The following is a 10,061-nucleotide window of genomic DNA, read 5'->3' as shown; positions in this document are numbered from 1 at the left end:
AGATAAGCTTCCACGTCCACGTTCGTTGGTGCTGGAAACACTTAACTAAATCTGACGATTTAGTTAGGTGGCTAAGAGAAGCTTTTTTTTTTTTGTCTGTGTTCTAGTCCGTCGTTGGGGGCAGTTTTTGGATTCCCTTCTACATGGTACTGGGAAGACGGCTGCCACGGAAGTTTAACTCTTCCGCAGACGACTCTGCCAATGTCGTGGAATGGTAATCCTAGCAAAAAAGAATAAATTTCGTTAATTCAGAACACATCAACTGAAAAAGGTACACGAATTAAATATCTGAAGTTCACTTCCCTTTTATTACTTTACCTGATTTAAGTTACATTTTAAATCTTCTTTAGGCTGCCATTCGATTCGCCTCGTTATCCTTGGAAGAGCGCCAAGCCTGAAAAAACAGGGATCATCCAAAGTAAGAATGTGCAACTTCAATGGAGTTGCAAGTCTTCAATATGGTCTCTTAAAAATTGATGCATCAGTGACAGAAATCGACTCACTTACCTGTACGGGTGTACAACTGTACAAAGGAAAAATGTATAACGCATTCGATGTACGCGTTTTGTACAAGAATATGTGCTGAATGGCCCATTCACCGTAACGGTTCCGAAAATATTGATTTTTTCGAAAACATATGAACTTGTAAAGAGTTTCTTGTGAATAAAATTCATTTGTGAAACTAAATATCGTCTCATTTAAAGTCCCCTTGAATTGATTGAACTAATAGTAGAGGGTACGCAGAGCAAGTTTGTAAATGCAGTGCATGAAAGAAAAATCTGCGATAATAGTAAATAGGAAAAAAGAAAATGATAAGACTTACGGAGAACAAGCCGAAACCAAAGCATGCGCCAAGGATGTTCTCGTTGATCAAGAACAGTGTTTCGTGAGATATCGCGAAGCCTGTTACGCGAGACGTGGTCTGGCGCACATATAGCTAGTTTACAACAGCTTCAATATATATACAAGTGAGATACGTAGATAGCACAGTAATGACAGGCGGTGGAATAGCAGGTGTGCCAACGTATGGAAATACAATATAACATCAACAGTCCCCTTTAAACAAATTCCCCATAGTGTCTGTGCCGCAACTTCTGGACACAGGATTTGGAGTGACTTTCAGGAGGGGAAAGTGCATCGTCAGTGATAATAATGAAGATGAATATTTGACTGCTTACAGGAATGGAAATCTTTTCTGTTTGGATGTTGATTCTGTGGACCAGGCATTTGTGGCGACTGAGGCCAAAGATGATTTTATGCCTGAAGAAGCTGGCAAGCCGTTCTCTGACAAGAATGACCTTTGGCATAGGAGGCTAGGGCATTTGCATGAACGAGGCATGAGCAAGGCAGCGGACCTTGTAAGTGGAGTAAAGAAGATTTCTGAACTCGATTGTCCGACCTATTTTTCTCCGACCTGGTGATTTTTCCAAAATCCCCAAAATCGTTGTCCGACATAGGTTTTGTCCGAACTACTTTTGTCCGACCTGTTTTCTCCGACCTCGTCGAAATGCTCCAATTTCGGGAGAATGTAGTCAAAAGAGGAACAATCTTCAGAGGCCATAGAGGGGTACTTTAGGTGCCATTCGGGAGAGACCGCGACTATGGCGGAGTGCAACGCCACGTCATAGGAGGCTGGGGGAAAAAAAGACGCTCTGGGTGACTGTGACGATGGGCGGGCAGAGCCTCGTCACAGGGGCCACGAAGTGTAGCAGGGGTCGTGACGAAGTACCTTCACCGGTATTCTTGGGCAAGTGCGTAAGTGTCAGTATGTATGAGTGGCTTATGAGTGCTCGCGCCTGGAGGGTGGGCCATCCCTGCGCAGCCGTGTCGATGGGGTTGCCTAGTCAGCCTGCGGAATCCCGCTCTCCCGCGTCGTTTTGGCTACGTGAACGTCCGCAAGCACTCATAGCGCCTGGTAGGTAGGCATCATCTTGCCTGCAGTGCAACCGCGTGGCCTACGTTGAGTTTTGCAGGCGCCGAGCTCCTGTGACTTGCCTATCGAATCTTATAGGAAAGTTGGTACTTTCTGGACGACCCCCTTTGGCACTCTCGTCTGTGCCCTTTGGTGTATGTTAGATGTTTGCCCTGTATGCCCACCATTCCTTATTAACCCGTGATCTTTCTGTTCTGTTTTCTGTGATTGCATGCACATCGTCTGCCGTGTGACTGGAGTGCTGCTGACTGTGCCGACGCCTACTGACTGCGCTTCGCTGGAGAATGCACTTGCTCACGCCTATTTCACCTGTCATCTGACAGAGGTGCGTATGTCACAAATTTGGAATTTTACAGGGGAAGCTCTTTTTAAACGAACCAGTTTCTACCACACGCGCCGCGCGCGGAGGGCCAGAGCGTCATGTCGCCGCGACCACCTGTTGCATTTTAATTCCACCAAGTAACGTCTTACGTTACGTCTTACGTTACAGTTACAGTTGTTCAGTGCCTCGGTCAGAGCAAACACCTCTATGTTTAGTGTTGCGGGTTTGCATACCATTTCATGCCGCAAGGGCCAAGACGCAATATAAGCTGACAGCATAGGCGAAGCACACCCCGTACAACTAAAAATGTTAACTTCTGTATTAACATAAGATATATAATTTAGTTTTCTTTATCAAGGGTTCGTTTCGTAGTTTACACGAAGTGTTAACGTTTTTGTGCCATCAATCTATTTTTTAAAAGGAATGGATGTAACAGCTAGAAGTTATCTATTAATAAATACTTAAAAGTATAGTAAAGAAAAAAATTGCTTGAACGCAATAGTTTGCAAGATAGACTAACATACGCTGTTTTGCTACCAAGCTGTCATCTGACCAAATATACGTAAGTCAGTGACATACGCACATTTGACTAGATTTTTGCTGACATGCGCACATTTTGTCAGATGACAGTGACATACGCTCATTTGTCAGATGGAATTTCTGTTGACATACGCTTGTTGGTCAGATGACACTGACATGCGCACAATTTAAATGACTTTCATTGAATAACTTTGTAGAATTAAGTTTGCATGGTTTCATCAAAGATTCCTTTCCACTACCATTTTACAAAGAGCACGAAACGAAACGAGGTTGTGTTGTTGGTTGTGAGTTCCCTACCTGCTGTGATGAGGCAGGAAGTCATCCTGGTTGTTGGTTATGTCACTCCACTGTTAAAGGTGACATGCTCAGTAAGCACAATGTCTTGTCCTTGTGACCGGCCCTGTGGACCATGAGATGGTAGGGAATACAATAGAAGACAATCGTTATGCATGTCTTGCTGAAACTCGAAGGAAAACACAGCAGACACAAATCACACACTTAGGAAGTCACAATGATTCGTCACTTATCACAATAAAAGTGTTGTTTTGATGTAGTTGTGTAAAAAAGTGATTTTTGAAACATCAGTGACATACGCACCTCTGTCAGATGACAGGTGATTTATGGTGCACTTGCCGGTGTACCTGTTCCGCTTCTGAAGTGGTGTGGACAGTGTTGTGAAGTGCCTGTGGAGCTTCTGCTTTCTTAAACCGAATGAACAAGGACCATTACAGTAACCTATTCAAAACTAATATTTATCTCATTTAAAATGCAGTACAACAAAAATTGCAGCTGAGACCTCCGCCATTGTGCGGCAACGATCGAGTGAGCCGAGTGCACCCAAGGTTAAGGCGACGCAGCTGCAGTCGAAGGGCGTTTCACCAGTGCGTGCTTCTGAGAATGTTTGCTTACAACTGTTTCTCGTGTGCAAGATGATGTGAGAACGCGACCTTCAAACGTCGAGTGCTTCGCACCTGCTGCTCCATGGTTTTTATCCAGTGTGTGTCTTCCTCGTGGCTTATCATGGTTTGAATGGTTTCTTACACTTGTAAGTAGGACACGCGACTTCCAAACGTCGGGTGCACCTGCCACTCGAAGGCTTTCTCTCCAGTGTGCGGTTCGCTCAAACGTTTGCGATAACGTGGCACAGCTACGCACTCGAATGATTTCTCAAACGTGTGCACCTCACTACCAAACGTCGTTTGTTATACACTCGACAAGGTTTCTCTCCAGTGTGTGGTTGTCAGTACACTTGCGGTCAACTGTTTCTCACGTGTGTAAGAGTGGTGTAAACATGCGACTCGCAGGCGAAAGCCAAGACTACTCCTGATGATGTGGTTCTCGCTATCGAACGCTTCTCGAAAGGATCAAGTGATGTGCACTCGAATGGTTTCTCACAAAGTGTACACCTCAATACCAAACGCCATGTGTTTGTTAGGCACATACCCTCTACTGTCCTTTCTCCAGTGTGTTGTCCTTATTTTGTTGGGGGGGGGGGGCTTGAACAAGCCGATCATAGCCAGACTCCTGGTGTGGGGCTGACCATGGAGACCCGTTGGTGACCACTGCAAGCACATTTCAACTCAAGTCCACTTACATGGTCTTAGACTTCCCTGATTGTACCCAGCCTCGCATCAGTGGACTACGCCGAGGGCACGATGTAGTGTAACTACGAGGACCATGGACTTCCCTGCGCCGTGAGAGCTTAGCGCCGTGGAGTTAGGCAGCCAATGCTGCACCGCCACCAAAATGATCGAGTTTCAAGGTTGGTTGGTTGGCACTACTGGAGTGTCGGGTCGGAAGGTTGCGGAGGATAATTGTCATGGCGACTTGTTGATTTTCCCTCCTGTCCCAAATTAGGGGAACTTCTTTGATCGACTTCGCGGTTGGACTATGTGTCGTAAATGGTGTTAAATTTGAGTTAAAAATATTCTGACTGTTGATACGCGTATCGGAATCGTTTGAATTGCACGGCAGTTATTACGTTTGTGTTGGGGGTTAGGGTGCGGGCATCTTTCCTAACTCTTGCATTTAGTTTTGCTATGTTCCGATGCGTTGGCCGGCTGAAATTAACGATCAACATTAATCCGAACTACTGCTCCTCTGAAAGCTCGCCGTTGTCGAGTTACACCCCGTGATTTGTGCCTGATTTCTTTTCATTTCAACAGGTGAGCGGAGTGTACGTGCTTTTGTCGTGGCGGATGTTTGGTGTGTCGATTTCGTGACGAGCTCTGTTAGACGTCGTTCTAGGGTCTCTAGTAAACTTCTGAAATCCGAGGTGAGTCCTTAACTTATCGAATTCGAACGCGGTGTCTATTATGTTCTCACACTGAGTGAGGTTGTGCGATTGCCTATGGCCCTGCTGCCATAGCCTAACATTGTCTGTTACTACTCTAGAACACTCAATGAATCTCGAACGTTTCCTCCAAAGTAAATTTACAAAGAATTTGGATAATTTTAATCATTTGCTTTTCACGTCAACAGGTCGTGAGTTGAGTATTGAGATTCTTCGGGGAGATTCTGTAGATGGTGATTTCGCAGTGAACGTGATCTTTGAGATACCGGTCTGTGTTGGATTGTGATGAGGTGAGTATCAAATTCAATTTTCTTGGACTCAGCAGAATCTGATTTCAAAACATTTGTTGAAGTTCTAACCGGGTGATTCTCAGAATACGGGCCGTTTAGATTCCGCGGCCCTTCACAACTATGTGATATGGTTTGAAAAGGTTTTTATACCATCTAGATACTCGAAAGCACTAATACTACCTGGTGCAACACTAAAAACCTAAGAATACTGCAACAGTAGGTGACTAGAGCAGTTTAAATGGTCAAAATGTGAACTCCAGTACGTTCCTAATGTCTGAGTTCATGCGGACTTGGCCAAATTCCGGACAATTTTAAGGGAATAGTCGTCTAAGGCACATTGCATGTCTGGAGTGACATATCCAGGGAACGCAAGGAATGAATTTCGATGTGGAAATATTTTTCTATATTTCGTCAGGAGACGACCAAAGTCGTTCTCACTAACTTTTTCAAAAAGTAACGGAGTTCACAATGTTTGCACCGACGTCAAACTGGGCAGAGGCAGAGTAACAATTCTACACCCACAGTACTACTCTGTAGGGACTATTAATGTTCCCCGAAGCAATCGGCAGAGCTCCTACTTCGTCATCGTCAAAAACTGTCTTCAAATTCGAAAGTTGGCTGGTACGCTTTTGCAGTGTGAACACCGTGTCGCCTCCACACAGGCACGATTGCGTCTTATCAAATGCCCCTTTCGATGAAAAGGAAGGTTTTGATGTGCTGCTTCTTTTGTGGCTAAGCGGATCCTTGCATCTGCAACCCCGGATTAGTAATGCTCCAATTAGTACCTTCTGACTTGTGAACTCCGTATCCCCTTTTGTAGGTCTGACCTTTGTTTAATAACTTTTAGTTACAGGAAACGCGTTGTAATGACCTAATGAGATAATATGTAGTAAGGGGTTAATTTAGAACTGTATATTATGAGGTTGGGCATCTGTGGAGCAGTGTCGGGGCGAAAAACAAGTTATTTATTGCAATGTTCTAGTCATACTAAAACGCATAAAATGGGGATGAATGGATGTAAAATATGAGTACGACACACTAGTGGAGCGAACAAAAGACTGATTAAAAGGTGCGGGAGGCAATATTTGAGTTTTATCATTGATTGAACGTGACCACAATGGTCTTTTAACGTTGTACTAGAAGTACGTGATTTGAACTATCCCCACTTTACACGTATCTTATTCGAAGGTAAATAAAACCATTGCGACCCAAAAACCCAGTAAAATCGTTAAAAAAAAATAAAAATTTTAGGAACTCCCAAATGGCCCGTATTCTGAGAATCACCCCCATTAATTGTTTGTTGTAGGTTCCGTGGAGATTGAGTCAGATTAATGATGGAACTGCCTCGGCCACCCAGTATTCCTCGTAACCCATGGCAGGTGAGTGCCCTCTTTTAATTAAATTGTAAATTATTACTATACGTAACTCGTCAACTTTGTAACTTCTTCTCTTTTGTTCATACAGAGTGATCGTTGTTAAGGTTACTGGGCTGGTTTGAAAATATGATCCATTTTAACCTGCACACGGCATCTGTTGTATCTTCATCTGCATTCAAGCTGCAGCTCTTACCTTTTTGAGTCTGTTTTAGTGTTTAAATTATGTGATGATGGTTGGGTCAAACAGTTCTATTTCAATTCACCTTCCACAAAAAAGGTTTCTTCAATAACCTTCACAACTAGGTTTATGAGCTTGACTCCTTCATCATAGCTGCTTTCTGATGTTGATAAACTACAGTATGCATGGATCTGTAGGCTGCCATTTTTGTATTGGTTGCTTTTGCTCGGCTTTGCATTATCATTTTTAATTCTGCTTGTTGTGCTTTTGCCTTATGCTCTGCCGCTTGAATGCCTTATGTTATTTGGCTGCATGTGCCTTTTCACTTGGCCGACGCGCGCAATAGCTTTCCAGCAACTCTGTGACAACTGTCTTTGATTTGCACGTGTTCTTTTGCTTCTATGAATGTAGCGTTGCATTGCTCTTTACTTAGTTGATTTATCTTGATTGGAAAGTAGGTATTTGGAATGTGTAGGCTCATCAACTTTAGTTGTGAAGGAATATTTAACAATTACTTACCACCTTCTACCCTTGTTTGTTCAGAGTCACCCAATCATCACTTTTGATTTCAATACACCGTAAAAATGTCTTTGTAGGCAATGTTTTTGTTACTCTATGCTAGGATTCACGGAGATGTTTCTATTATCAATGCAGATCTGTATGTTCAGCATTTGCTATTGATGTATTCCAGTATGGGGCTACTGATGTACTGATGTTTTTGGATTATACAGTTGAATTTAAATTTGCCTTCTACAAAATGTATTATATTCTAATGCCTTCACAACTGATTATGAGCTTTAGTGTTTGCTGCTTTCTGATGTTGTCAAACTATAGTATGTAGAGATCTATGTATGCTGCTATTTTTCTATGTTTGTATGTTTATGCTGTAATTTTTGTATAGAATGCTTTGGTGCTGCTTTTTGCATGCTTATATTGAATGCCTTTTATTTTGCTTGCACGATTAGCTTCGTTGTTTAAAATCCATCTTATTTTGCTGCTTCTGCCTTTTCGCTTGGCCTCGCTCAAAGCCTTTTAGCATTGTCATGATAGCTGTGTTTGATTTTCATGTCTACTTGTTGCTTCTGCTTCTATGCATTTAGCATAACATTTCTTCTTTTTTTTTTCATCTATTTATAAGTAGTGATTTGGCTCGTCTGCTCTTGTGAAGGAATTTAAGTGACTTTGCTAATATCACCATTGTGTTTTGTTCTGAATGCATCCAACCATCATTATTGATGTTAATACCTGTGAAATTTTCTTTCCAGGTGAAGTTATTGTTATTCTATCCTAGCATCCAGTAACATGTATTTATTATCAAAGCAGATCTGTCTCTGTTGTAAATCCCCTCTCCCCTCCCCTGCCCCCATTCACTTTTTTAAGTGATAGATAATGTGCAGCAATGTTTCTACTGTCAACGTTTTCTAGTCCCACATTCCTGAATGTATCCATAGTGCCTAACTCTTACCACTCCCTTCTCATGTTGCAATGCTGTACGCTTTTCTATCGTGCCTCCCCTCCCTGTAGATATTTGTTATTGTTTTAAGAACTTCCTTAGAGCTTTGCCGCTTGCCTGGTGGAATGTGTTTTCTAATGATTGCTTTTTTGCCTATGCCCATGCAACTCTCGCTTTCTTTTAGTTGCTTTTATTTTAGGCTTAAGCCGTAAACATCAATCCGAAGCCTCCTGCTAGTCTTATTTGTTTTGAGTCTATTCAAAAAGTTGATTATCATGTCATGTGACTCCTACCAGACTCATTTCAAACAGACATGTATCTGTGTATTCTAGAACACCTTGCTCAATGTGTATGGTGAAACTCATTGTTAAATGCTTTTGTGATAAACTATGAATTTTTTTCTTAAATTTGTGAAACTGATAAAATATAAATTGTTCTATTTATGGCACATTGTCAACTTAGATTGGATCTGTAATGCTTTTGCTTTTGTGCTTTTGTATATTTTTATTCGCTTTCAAGCCCTACACTTCTTTGCCTCTTTCACTGCTTCGTTTTAGTTAGCAGTTTTTTGGTTTTAGTACAAACGTCTTTTATTGCTTTGCAAATAACTGCCATTCTGCACAAGAGATTGTATGTTGCTTGTGTAAGCTTAACACGGCTTAACAAATGTTTACAAGAGCTAGTTTGTTTTAAATTTCTGCTATTTGTGATTGAGAAGCAATTCCTTTGGCATGCGTTTCTTGCTTATAAAAGCTCTAGTTTTCCTCAAAATTTTGATATTTCCTTGTGCAGTAGTACCTTGTCTGCTTCTTTGTTGCTGTAGTGCAACTTCTCTGCTTCATCTATCTTAAATCCAGTTGTGAAAAGCCCCATATCTATATTGAGAATGCTCTTGCTCTTACTATGTTAAAATGAATTTTGCCAAGCCTTTTCAAAAGTTTTGGATGGTATGTTGTTGAAGTTTTTCCTGAGATTCATCCTTTGTATTTGCTAAATTGATACCCATCTAGAACAGAATTTTTTTTCCAAAGATTTGTGAAAATTATTAATCAACATTTAAGAATGAAATTTGAGGGAGGTGTTGGCCCTGTGAGCAGTGATTTTATTTTAAGGTGACCCTTTGTAAGTTTTAGGGGATGCACACATTTTGCAGTGTTTTGTGCCTAGAATTTACCTGTCTTTTTCAGTGTACAGTATTGTCGTTCAATAAAAACTGTTATGTTCTCAGCACGTGATAACCTTGAGAAATTTTCTGAACTTATTTGATCCCACAGTATGCAACATCATTTATAATGGAACTTGTCACATGTTTCTACAGAGAAATGCCATCAGTATACTACTTACAAAACATCTATTTGAAATTGGTTCAAGTGATGTCGAATTGGAAGTGACAGAATTACTTTGTCTAGCAGTCATACTGTAATTGAAGGCATAACTTAGTGTAGCACCTCGACTGCTCCTGATTAATTCATGAACCCCTCTACACAGGATCTCGCTAGTTCAGATTCATACCGTACCAAGTTTGACAAATTTTGCAGCTTTTCACTTCAGCAGTAAGATTAAAGCAAGCATATAAGAACTGGAGGGCAATATTGACAAAGGAAAAGCAAATTGGGTTTTTAACCCGGGTGAAACGGTTTGTATACAACTCAGTGAAAAATTTTATTACAATTTAT

Source organism: Frankliniella occidentalis, unplaced genomic scaffold, assembly GCF_000697945.3.
Source record: "Frankliniella occidentalis isolate FOCC.00 unplaced genomic scaffold, Focc_3.1 Scaffold132, whole genome shotgun sequence".
Lineage (NCBI taxonomy): Eukaryota > Metazoa > Arthropoda > Insecta > Thysanoptera > Thripidae > Frankliniella > Frankliniella occidentalis.
Note: the sequence above shows the minus strand (reverse complement) of the source record.